Here is a 10,485-nt window from a genome sequence, read left to right on the forward strand (position 1 = left end):
ACATGAATGTTAAAATCACCAACAATTATTAAACAATCATAATCAATGCATATGAGAGAAAGAAGATCATTCAAGTCAGTTAATGAAATTTTCCACATATGCTGGAGTTTTGTATAAAGTTAGTGTCAAAGTTCGTTTGAAGCCTTTAACCTGAATTCCAAGATACTCAAAAGATGTGAAATGACCGAAAGAGATTTTACTACAGTTTATGGTATTTTTAAATATAGAAGCCACGCCTCCTCCTTTTTTATGTTTTCTGTTCTCACTTAAAAAATTGTAGTCAGGAGGCGCTGATTCAATGAGTACAATTTGGTCATTATCGTCATTCAACCATGTTTCTGTCAGAAACATAACATCAACATTATACTCGGTGATGAAATCATTAATTAACAGAGCTTTAGCACAGAGTGATCTGATATTTAAAAGAGCTACTTTTAAGTGGCTTGGAGGCCAAAACGTCTGAGGTTTTCTTAGGCAGGGGATCATCTGAGGTTTGAATTAGGACCGCTGTATTTCATATTTCTGGTTTTTGTAAATTTCTTGTAGTGATCCGGACAGGTAATGTCCTGTTCTGCAGAACCCGGGGGCCAGACACATTCTGGATGGAGACGGGTGTAAAGATAATATCTGGTCCCCGGCCTCAGACCTCAGAAACGCAGAGTGATGGATCCTCTGGGAAGTCAGGGGCAGGTTGCTTAAATGTATACTTGACAGGTGACTGATGCACAAACAATGAGCCCTGAGGCACACCCCGTGTTCGCAGCGTTTAAAAGGTGGGAGGCTGAGCTGCTTCTGCATCCAGCCTCAGACTCCTGGACTGACAGGTAGCCTCTTCTCCTCCACTCACATTCCTCTCTTATTGCTTTAACAAACCGCTTTTATCTTCCAAGACTTGAACTGTTATCTTAACAACAAAACTCTGTTTAGATTTGGATTTTTTCAGGTCAGAAGCTTCCCTGCAGAAAAGCAAGATGTTTAGAGTTTTCTTCTTCTTCTTCCTCACCATCTCGATGGCAAGGACGGCGGCTGTTCCTCTGGTAAGTTTGAAGGGAGACAAATAAAACTAATTTGTTTCATCCAACATAGGGAAGCCTAATGTGTTTAGATATATTGGGTTTGCAATGCAGCATCAACAGCAAATATCCAAACCATCATGAAGCAGAAGAAATGTGGTTGTCATTAAATGCTGAAATCTCTGTTTGTGTTGCAGAAAGCAGATGACAGTGAAAACCAAATCAGTGAGTAGAAAAAATAAAAGAAACCTGAAGTGAAACTGAAATCTCTGACATGTGGATTTCTTTCCTTCCTCCCACAGATGAGGACATGGATGTCACAGAAATCATCTCCAAAGCAAACGAAGGCATAAGTAAGAGAGAAATTTCACACAACCCAACAGCTTTGAATGTAATTTTATATTTGCAAGTCAAGACAAAAAAATAATCATCATCTATTAATAAATCGACTGATTCATTTCTCAGAAATTAGCTTAATGGTTTGCCTTTGTCAAATCTTCAAGCCTGATAAGAAACTGGATATTTTTTAATCTGCATAAGGAACTGTCCCTACATTTCACTAGTGATCAATCGGTTTATTTGCAGTCTGTACAATTTCTAACCAGGATAGCAAAGCATTTTAAAAATATTGTAAAAGTATAAAACAATACATTGGTTCCTTGTGTGTAATAAGAATAAGTAGTAAAAGACTCTGTACTCTCCTGGAGTGCTTTCATTGGCCAGCTCAATGCAGCATGTCTTGTTCAAGATGCAGAGGTCAAAGAATACACAAAAATCCTTTGTGTCATAAGAATCAATGTTCTTCACTCTGTTGTGTGTTTTGTGTTTCTGCAGAGACTCCACTGGTCCACGGTGACATTGCTCCGAGCAAATGAGGAACGCAGACCCATGCACCGCCACCGGCTGCAAATGGCCCAAAACTGGAAAATATGTCTACCCGTCTACATCTCCAGATCTTACTGTGAGCAAAACCAGCACCTGAATAAACACACAAGACTTTAAAATTGATGCAAACTTTTCCAAGTTCCTTCATGTTTATTTCAGAAGGCAGAGGGAACAGTAGATGATGTCTGAGTTGGAGTTTGTTTTGTAGTTAGGACCTTGGTGTAAGATGTTTTGTTTTGCAGCCACGGCAGAGCGTGACATCATCATCAATGACCTGGTGAGCTTCCACGCCTCGACCTGCATTCGCTTTGTCTGGAGGACTTCAACACGGCAAAGGGACTTCCTTCACTTCTACTCAGGATCCGGGTAGGAACTCAGTCACATACCGTGACTTTTACTTCCACACATTTCCACTGATTTCCTCCTGATCTCCCCGTCAGGTGCTGGTGCTACCTGGGCCGTCAGGCGGACAACAACTTGTGTCTCTCAGGAAAAATGGCTGCATGCATCACTCCACGGTGCGGCATGAGATCAACCACGCTCTGGGCTTCCACCACGAACATGTCCGCTCTGACAGAGACTCCTTCGTCCAGGTCCTCACCCAGAACATCATCCCAGGTCGGCTCAGTCACACAACCGTGGCTTAATGCTTCTATCTGCAGAACATCTTGGTTAGATCTGAAAACAGAAGTATTTTAAACAAGTCATACATTTCTGTATTTTGCACATTTGGACACAAATGAAAAAAAAAAACTATTTGCATTCAGATCCATTCAGCCATTCATAGGGAACTTAATACTTTCCAAATGACCAAAATCAGAGAACTCAGCAGGTTTTGTGTGGGAAGTTTGGAAACTGACATTTAAACTGTAAGATCACATTGCCTCATGTTCTACTTTTATCTATTGCAATGGAAAAGTGACATTTTCTGAAATAAGGTGACAATTTAAAAAGTTAACTTTTTTTCTTAATCAGGGAAGGAACACTTGAGAAGGTGCAGACTAACAACCAGGGCACTCCCTACGACTTCAACTCCATTATGCATTACTCCAAGTGAGTCTTGGCTTCAAAAATACCTTCTATTGTGTTACACACAGCTTGCTGTTTTCAGTCTGACTGTGACTGCAGATGCATTTTGTTCATCACTTCCTCCTTCTTCCAGGACCGCCTTCTCCAGAAACGGCCAACCGACTCTCCTTTCCAAAGCTAATCCTTCCCTCAACTTTGGAAGAGCCTTATCGATGAGCGTCAACGACATCGCCCGCATCAACAGGCTCTACGATGCTGTGAGTAAAATATTGATCTTTTCAAACATTTCTCTAGCATTTCCAGCAGCTGTATGACTTACGGTACTTTTTCTCTCAGCTTAAGTTTCAACACCATGAAGGAGAAACTTCAGCTCGCCAGCTGACCTTCGGCTCTGACCTGCTCCTCTCTCAAAATCTCAGAGCTACAGAAACTCTTCCTCTGCTGTCTCATTTACTGCATTTAACTACTTAACTACATAACTGCTGAAGACAGTTGCTGAAGAAACAGATTTTTGGGTATTACATCTCAATCTGTTAATGTCAGAATACATATTGCTGCTTATTGGTGAAGGATTTCTTATCAAAAAAGGTTTTCTTTTATATGGTTTGGCTTTTTTTGCATCTGCTATAAAAAATGGAAAGGAATGTTTCAATTGAAGATAAATCTAAGGGGAATTTTGGTTAAGTAAATTATGTTGTGACATAAAAACTGTGTAAGATGGAAAGATGGACTGGACTGGTATAAAATATCTAAATAAAAGGCAATTATTCAAGAATGTACAATCTATGGAAATGTGAAATGTAAAAGTTCCCCAATTACATTTGGACTAAAAAGGTTATCTACATAATGTTACAAGTTCTCATCCAACATGTTTTATTCTTGTGACCAACATGTTTTTTCTGAAATTTAATGGTATTGTAATTCATGTAATCCATTCAATCAAGTACCAAATAAAATTTGATCATTCCAACATCAATGTTTCTTTTCTCTCTGTAACAGTTGGACATTTGGGACAAAGATCAGGGTTTCCTTAGTGCAGCACCACAAAATAAAAGCCTCCACACTTTCAGTATGAATTGTTTAAAAATTAAATGCTAAAATAATGTAAAGCAGGTGAGATAAATAAAAGTATATATTCATAGACTATATTTGTGCTCTTATGCTAACCATAATCAGAGTTTTAAATGAGTTTAGATACAATAAAATGTTAATTCTTACTTTATTTTGAAGTAAGAATAAACATGGTTGTGACTTGTGAGACAGATGAGCAATGAAAACAAAAAATCAACTCCTCTATTTCCTCCTGCCATTGCCCTCTGAAGAAATGTTCCTCTCCTGGTCAAAAACCACCAATCAGAGCCAGGAGGAGGGGCTTAGCGCTGCTAATCATCCTCCTGTACTCTTTTAAATCTGCTATTGATTGAAAAGCAACTCCAAGTTACAAAAAACCTGTTTATCTACCATAATCTGTGGCTTTGCTAACTAGCAGGCTATGTTGCGGTGAGCCAGCATAGCCTGTAGTTTTGTAAAAAGCAAGAGGATGAGAGTGATGGACAGCGCTAAGACCCTCCTACTGCCTCTGATTTGCTTCTGCAGAGGATCTCGATTTTCCACAGATTATCTGTTTTATGTGATACTGTCAGAACATAATGATAATATTAACAAGTATGTAAAAATATTTTTTCTAGAAAAGTTACATTCTGGTGCTGTAAGTGATGAAACTTTTGTGATGGATACTCCTGTTACAAAGGATGTAGCTTTTAATTTGTTAGTTGAGATACAGAAACACTGACTTACAAAATGCCAGTGTGCTTTGTGTCATAATATAAACATATTTCTGTTCTTTATGTGGTCAATATCATGACCTCCCCTGCACAAATGTTCTAGAATGTTATTAGTCGATAACAACTCTACTACTTCCAATGAAAGAATAGGCAAAATAACAATGACAGGATAAAATAAGCAATGAAAGCAGAAGAAATATTGACTGAATCGCCCTAATCCTCCAGCTCCAAGGATTAAAAGAAAAGGAAAACAAACGAGTTTTCAGAAGAGATTTAAAATCACCTGGGAGAAAACAGCCCAACATTTATTTCACTTTCTCATCTGGAAGAGCTAAAAGCATTTTGTTTTCAGTTGGACTTCTGTTTTTTCCATTTTGTATTTTTGTAAAAACAGATTTGCTTCTATGTTCACGTGAGCTGCATGTTGTTAAAAGCTGCTACATTGTGCAAAGACGGGACCAAACAGTGATGCACTTCACCTGCAACTTGTAACAGCACTGGTTTATTTTGGGAACAGATTGTCCCATCTGGATTAATGATGGATATAAAAAGCTTGGTCAGCAGTTTCTTGTGTCAGACGGGATCTGAGCCTCAGCTGCTCCGTCAGGTAAACGGCTCTCTGACTCTTCTTTAACTCCCATTTGTTTTCTTCATCATGTTCACATGCTTTCAAACTGAAACAGAAAGAAAAACATATTTTCTTTTCGTGTCACGATGAAGCTTCAGGACCTTCATCATGATCCCGGTTTTTCTGTCCCTTCTCTTCAACTCAGTGGAAACTATCGACACGGTAAGTTTATGATGGGATCAGTTCGTTTTACTGATTCACCTCACAGCTTAGACAAAACCCAAGATTTATGAAAGGCTGTTCTTTGTTTTGATTGTATTTATTTTTTAAAAAAAGAAAAGTTTCAACATGTAAAAGACCAAAATGACGCAGTTTTCTTCCATCTGTGTTCCAGAGTCCTGTAGTAGAACCTGCTCAGTATCCCAGTGAGTTTGAAACAAAGATCAATTTTATCTGACACAGCAGAGGCATAAATTTAACCAAAGGTTCTGGCAACATTTTTCTCAGAAGAGTTTATGGATATCTTTAAAAGCATCCCACAACCACAAGCTGACAAAGGTGAGACACAAGCTCACAAAAACAAAAACACCCAGCAGATAATAATGAGAAAAACGTATCATTTTAACTCTAATCCTTAAAATAACAACAAATACGCATGGTTTTGATGTCAGATGAATTTAAAATTGCAGTCTTGTTTTTGCATTCCTGTCTGTGTTTGTCTGTCATTTGCTGTGTCGCAGAGCCAAAGCGATATGATGACATTGCTATGCCAAAAATCTTAAAGAGGAATGCAGACCCGTGCACCATCACAGGCTGCAAGTGGTTCAAATCCGGAGAGTACGTCTACATACCGTACTACATCGACACTAATTACTGTAAGCATCATGTGACAAAATAGGCAAAAAAACTGACAGCTGAAGTTAAAATGACTAAACCCTCTGCTGAAACTTTAAGTTTTTTCAAAGATTTCTCAGGTGCTGTTAAACAGATCAATGATGTTTCAGTATGACTTTTCCAAACATCCTGGTTTTATTTTGGATTCTTACAAAACCAATTATTACCCTCTAAAGAACTGGCCTATTGATTTAGCCAAAGTGCAAACCACTGCTGTGAAATCATGTGCTTTCACTTGCATTCAGTCAATCGACAATAGAGAGACATTAGGGGCAGGCTTTCATCAAATCTCATTTTGACAGGTGCCACGCCCCTTTTACAGGAAGTCCCGCCTTAGAGGACAGGAAGTCCCGCCTTAGATGAACGGAAGTCCCGCCTTAGAGGAACGGAAGTCCCGCCTTAGATGAACGGAAGTCCCGCCTTAGAACACCGGAAGTCCCGCCTTACACCCATCCCATCCCTCCCTCCCTCCCTTTCGAATGTGACGACGTGCCCCCTCCTCCTCCCTCCTCCTCCTCCTCCCTCCTCCTCCTCCTCCTCCTCCTCCTCGTCCTCCTCCTCCCGTCCTCCCTCCTCCTCCTCCTCCTCCTCCTCCTCCTCCTCCTCGTCCTCCTCCTCCTCCTCCCTCCTCCTCCTCCTCCCTCCTCCTCCTCCTCCTCTTCCTCCTCCTCCTCCTTCTCTTGATTTTTTCTTTTTTAAAGAGTAATACCAATACAACAACAGTTATTTAATCAAGAAAAATGTATATAATTATATACTATGCCTACTGAAGTTTAAATAGATTTGGAATGGAGATGTTACTTCTGATTCTGTGCCTGGCCTACGACTGGGGTCTGAGCTGGGGGCTTGATCAATATAGGTACGGCCTGTGAAATCCCTTCGGGGGTCGTTCTCAGTGACATATGGTCTGTGTGTTAGGTTTTTCTGTTTCTCTCTGCTGAATTCAGAAAATGCCGTATATCTGACTTTCTTTTTAAGAGTAATACAGCACCAACAACAGTTATTTAATCAAGTAAAATGTATATAATTATATACTAAACCTAGTGAAGTTGAAATAGATGCCGGAGATGTTGCTTCTGATTCTGTGTCTGTGTTCAGCCAGGCCTACAACTGGAGGTCTGAGCTGCGATACGCAGGGCCTGCGAGAGAAGGAATGTACTAGTTGCATACTTGCAAACTTGCAGGATGCAGACAGAATGATAAATTAGCCACCTCGGGGGAATTCAGAGCGATACAGAATGACAAATTAGCCACCTCGGGGGAATTCAGAGCAAGGCCCTCATGAACCCTGGTGGTTCATGAGGGCAAACCAGACCACATCTGGTTTCTCTGTTTTCTCTCTGTTTATTTTTTTAAGACAGAAGAAATGTTTAGAAACCACCCGCTCTCCTGTCATACGATATTACAACAGGCTTCTGATTTTTCACAAGTAAAGCTCCTCAGCTGCGCCGCAGCGGGTCAATGCAGAGGGGGGAGTGCTAATTGCCTTGTTGTGTGTCTGGGGCAGTCGTGAGGGAAAAAAAAAAAAGCCCCTGCCCTCTGCAAATACATACGTCTAAAGAAAACCTGCTATTTAACTACATTATTTATGGTAGCATGACTAGTTAGTACTGACTACAAGTTTGTGATTTCTTTCATGCTTTCTCCAAAATAGTAAATGCCGGTTTAAACACATTTGAAACTCATAGATTTTTCTGTAACACTCACTAGTGTGATACATTTCAGTAAATGTTTCTCATTTGTACATGTACTTCTTAAGAATATGTGACTGTTTGTAAGCAGGCCAACGGGAGGTTATTCAAATTAAACTTTTAACTTTCCTTGGTTAAAGAATTTGTCCAGAATTTTCCAAAATTTATCCTCGCATCATTGTAAATGCTACTTTGGTTCAATTTTTTTCCTGCTGCTGAATCAACTGATCTTCCCAGAGCTTCATGCTTTCTCCAAAATAGTAAAACGCCGGTGTTAGATATTTTTAACATTATCATTTTGTTGTTACTTTAGTTTATATTCAGTCTAAAGTATTATTGTGATTTAGTATAAACTGACCTGGAGGTTACAACTGTCTTCATGCGAGATAGTAAAACTTTATGGTTCTCAGACCCTAAAGTTTTCTCTGGTGTTTATCTACCCGGTCTTAGGTGACAGTTTGACCCAGAGCTGAACTGGGCTCAGATTGTAAATTAGATATCACACCTGGAACTGAGTTGTTGGTCTGTTTGTGTTAAATGTTTTACGACCTCTGTTGTTTGATGCTTTGACAATAAAGAGGGAGCTCACGTGAAAGCAGATCAGAACTCTCTATTGAAGAGCTTGGAGGAGCTGTGATCGGGATTTCTCCTTCTGCAGAAGCCTGACCATATTTAATTCATATACGTTGTCTGTGGTTATTTTATTGTAGGTTCGAGGAAAATACCTAACATTTATTGGTGCCGAAACCCGGGATCTCTCAACCCCCCGCTGTCAGGCAGAGGAACGCGCTGAATCCGTGCACGGCCAGAGTCAATTGGAGACCTGGAAAGAAAGACCCAGGAAGCAAATTCTTCGCTGGGCCAGCGACACATGTCCGACTTTGTCTGTCAACGGCGGAGTGACGAGATCCGACTGGACAACTTGAGAACTACGGAAACGTAGGTGAATTAAATGGTTATTTATTATTTTTTTTATTTTTTTAAGGTGTGAGTGCCCTTGTCAAATGGCGTTTTGACTAAAACTCTGGGAGGGGAGTATCCTTGTTAAACGATGTTTTTAACTAAAGCTCTGAGGTTTGAGAATCCTTGTCAAATGGCGTTTTGACTAAAACTCTGGGAGGGGAGTATCCTTGTTAAACGATGTTTTAACTAAAGCTCTGAGGTTTGAGAATCCTTGTCAAATGGCGTTTTGACTAAAACTCTGGAGGGGAGTATCCTTGTTAAACGATGTTTTTAACTAAAGCTCTGAGGTTTGAGAATCCTTGTCAAATGGCGTTTTGACTAAAACTCTGGGAGGGGAGTATCCTTGTTAAACGATGTTTTTAACTAAAGCTCTGAGGTTTGAGAATCCTTGTCAAATGGCGTTTTGACTAAAACTCTGGGAGGGGAGTATCCTTGTTAAACGATGTTTTTAACTAAAACTCTGGGAGGGGAGTATCCTTGTTAAACGATGGTTTTAACTAAAGCTCTGAGGTTTGAGAATCCTTGTCAAATGGCGTTTTGACTAAAACTCTGAGGTTTGAGAATCCTGGTTGAACAGCGTTTTAACTAAAAATATACGCTGGAAAGGACAGGTGTTGTTAGAACCTTTCTCTTTTCGAGGAAACCCCATAAGGGTAAATCCTCATGCAGATGGGATGTTGAATTTTGCTGTCTTGTTATTACTATATGTCATTGCTGGTGCATGCTGCTTTGTTGATGTGTGCGTATGCGTGAAAGACTGTGTGGAGGTTTAAATACGGCTCTGTATTTTACCTCATATAAAACAGTAGGGGGTAAGCAGCAAACCTCTTGTGGATGCAGAGGCAAGATTCTCCCACTCGAAAGAGTTGAAGTGGAGAATACCACAACAAGGTATTTTAATTGCTGGCCTACTGAAAAGATCTCCAGTTCATAGGACTCCCTAGGAGTCAACGAACCTGGACTAAATTTAAATAAATAAAAAATTTTGAAGCCAAAACTGCAAGTGATTTGAATAATGGAAAATGCAAATTCGTGTAATTCCTCACTCGTTGAGGGCCCCGATGGGGATGAGAAATACATGCTGTCCAGATTTCCTGGTAGCATGGTATACATAAAAAAAATAAAAAAATGGAAAAAGAAATATAAAATAGATGGGAAGCTAAAAAATTGATCAATGGAAAAAAATTGGAGGCTCGTCCGGGATTCCTTACACACACGCCGCTGACGGAAGGAGTATGACGCGCTGAAATCTACCGGTAGTCAGGTTCTGCGGACCTGTTTTGAAAAGTCCCGGGGGGTAACTTCCTCGCTGGGCCAGCGTTTTAGGTCACCTCCTTCTGCCAGCAGCGGATTACCGGAATACAAACCGAGAAAGAGCAGGAATCAAACCAAGTACTGGACTAAATAGAAGAAATATGGTATAGATGGCGTGTTGAAAGTAAAACAATAGAAAAACGTGGTGTGTAAATTGGAAACAAGCGCTAGTTCGAAAAGTGGTACCAGACATCAGGAAACTATTGGTTGTTGTTAGAGCCTAACATAAGTTTGAGATATCTCTTTTTAAATGTGCACATTATTTAAAACAGGATCCTGAAGAACACTGTTTAAAGGAAGAAAATAAATAAATTAAAACATGAAAAATGTTAACCAAAAATATT

General features: G+C 39.9%; 1 pseudogene; it reads left to right on the top strand.

Annotated features, from left to right (window-relative positions):
- The first annotated feature begins 749 nt into the window (after positions 1-749).
- Positions 750-2,699, top strand: LOC129357642 (high choriolytic enzyme 1-like; annotated as a pseudogene).
- The last annotated feature ends 7,786 nt before the right edge of the window (positions 2,700-10,485 follow it).

The sequence above is a fragment of the Poeciliopsis prolifica genome, unplaced genomic scaffold (assembly GCF_027474105.1).
Source record: "Poeciliopsis prolifica strain line A6 unplaced genomic scaffold, Auburn_PproV2 SCAFFOLD273, whole genome shotgun sequence".
Lineage (NCBI taxonomy): Eukaryota > Metazoa > Chordata > Actinopteri > Cyprinodontiformes > Poeciliidae > Poeciliopsis > Poeciliopsis prolifica.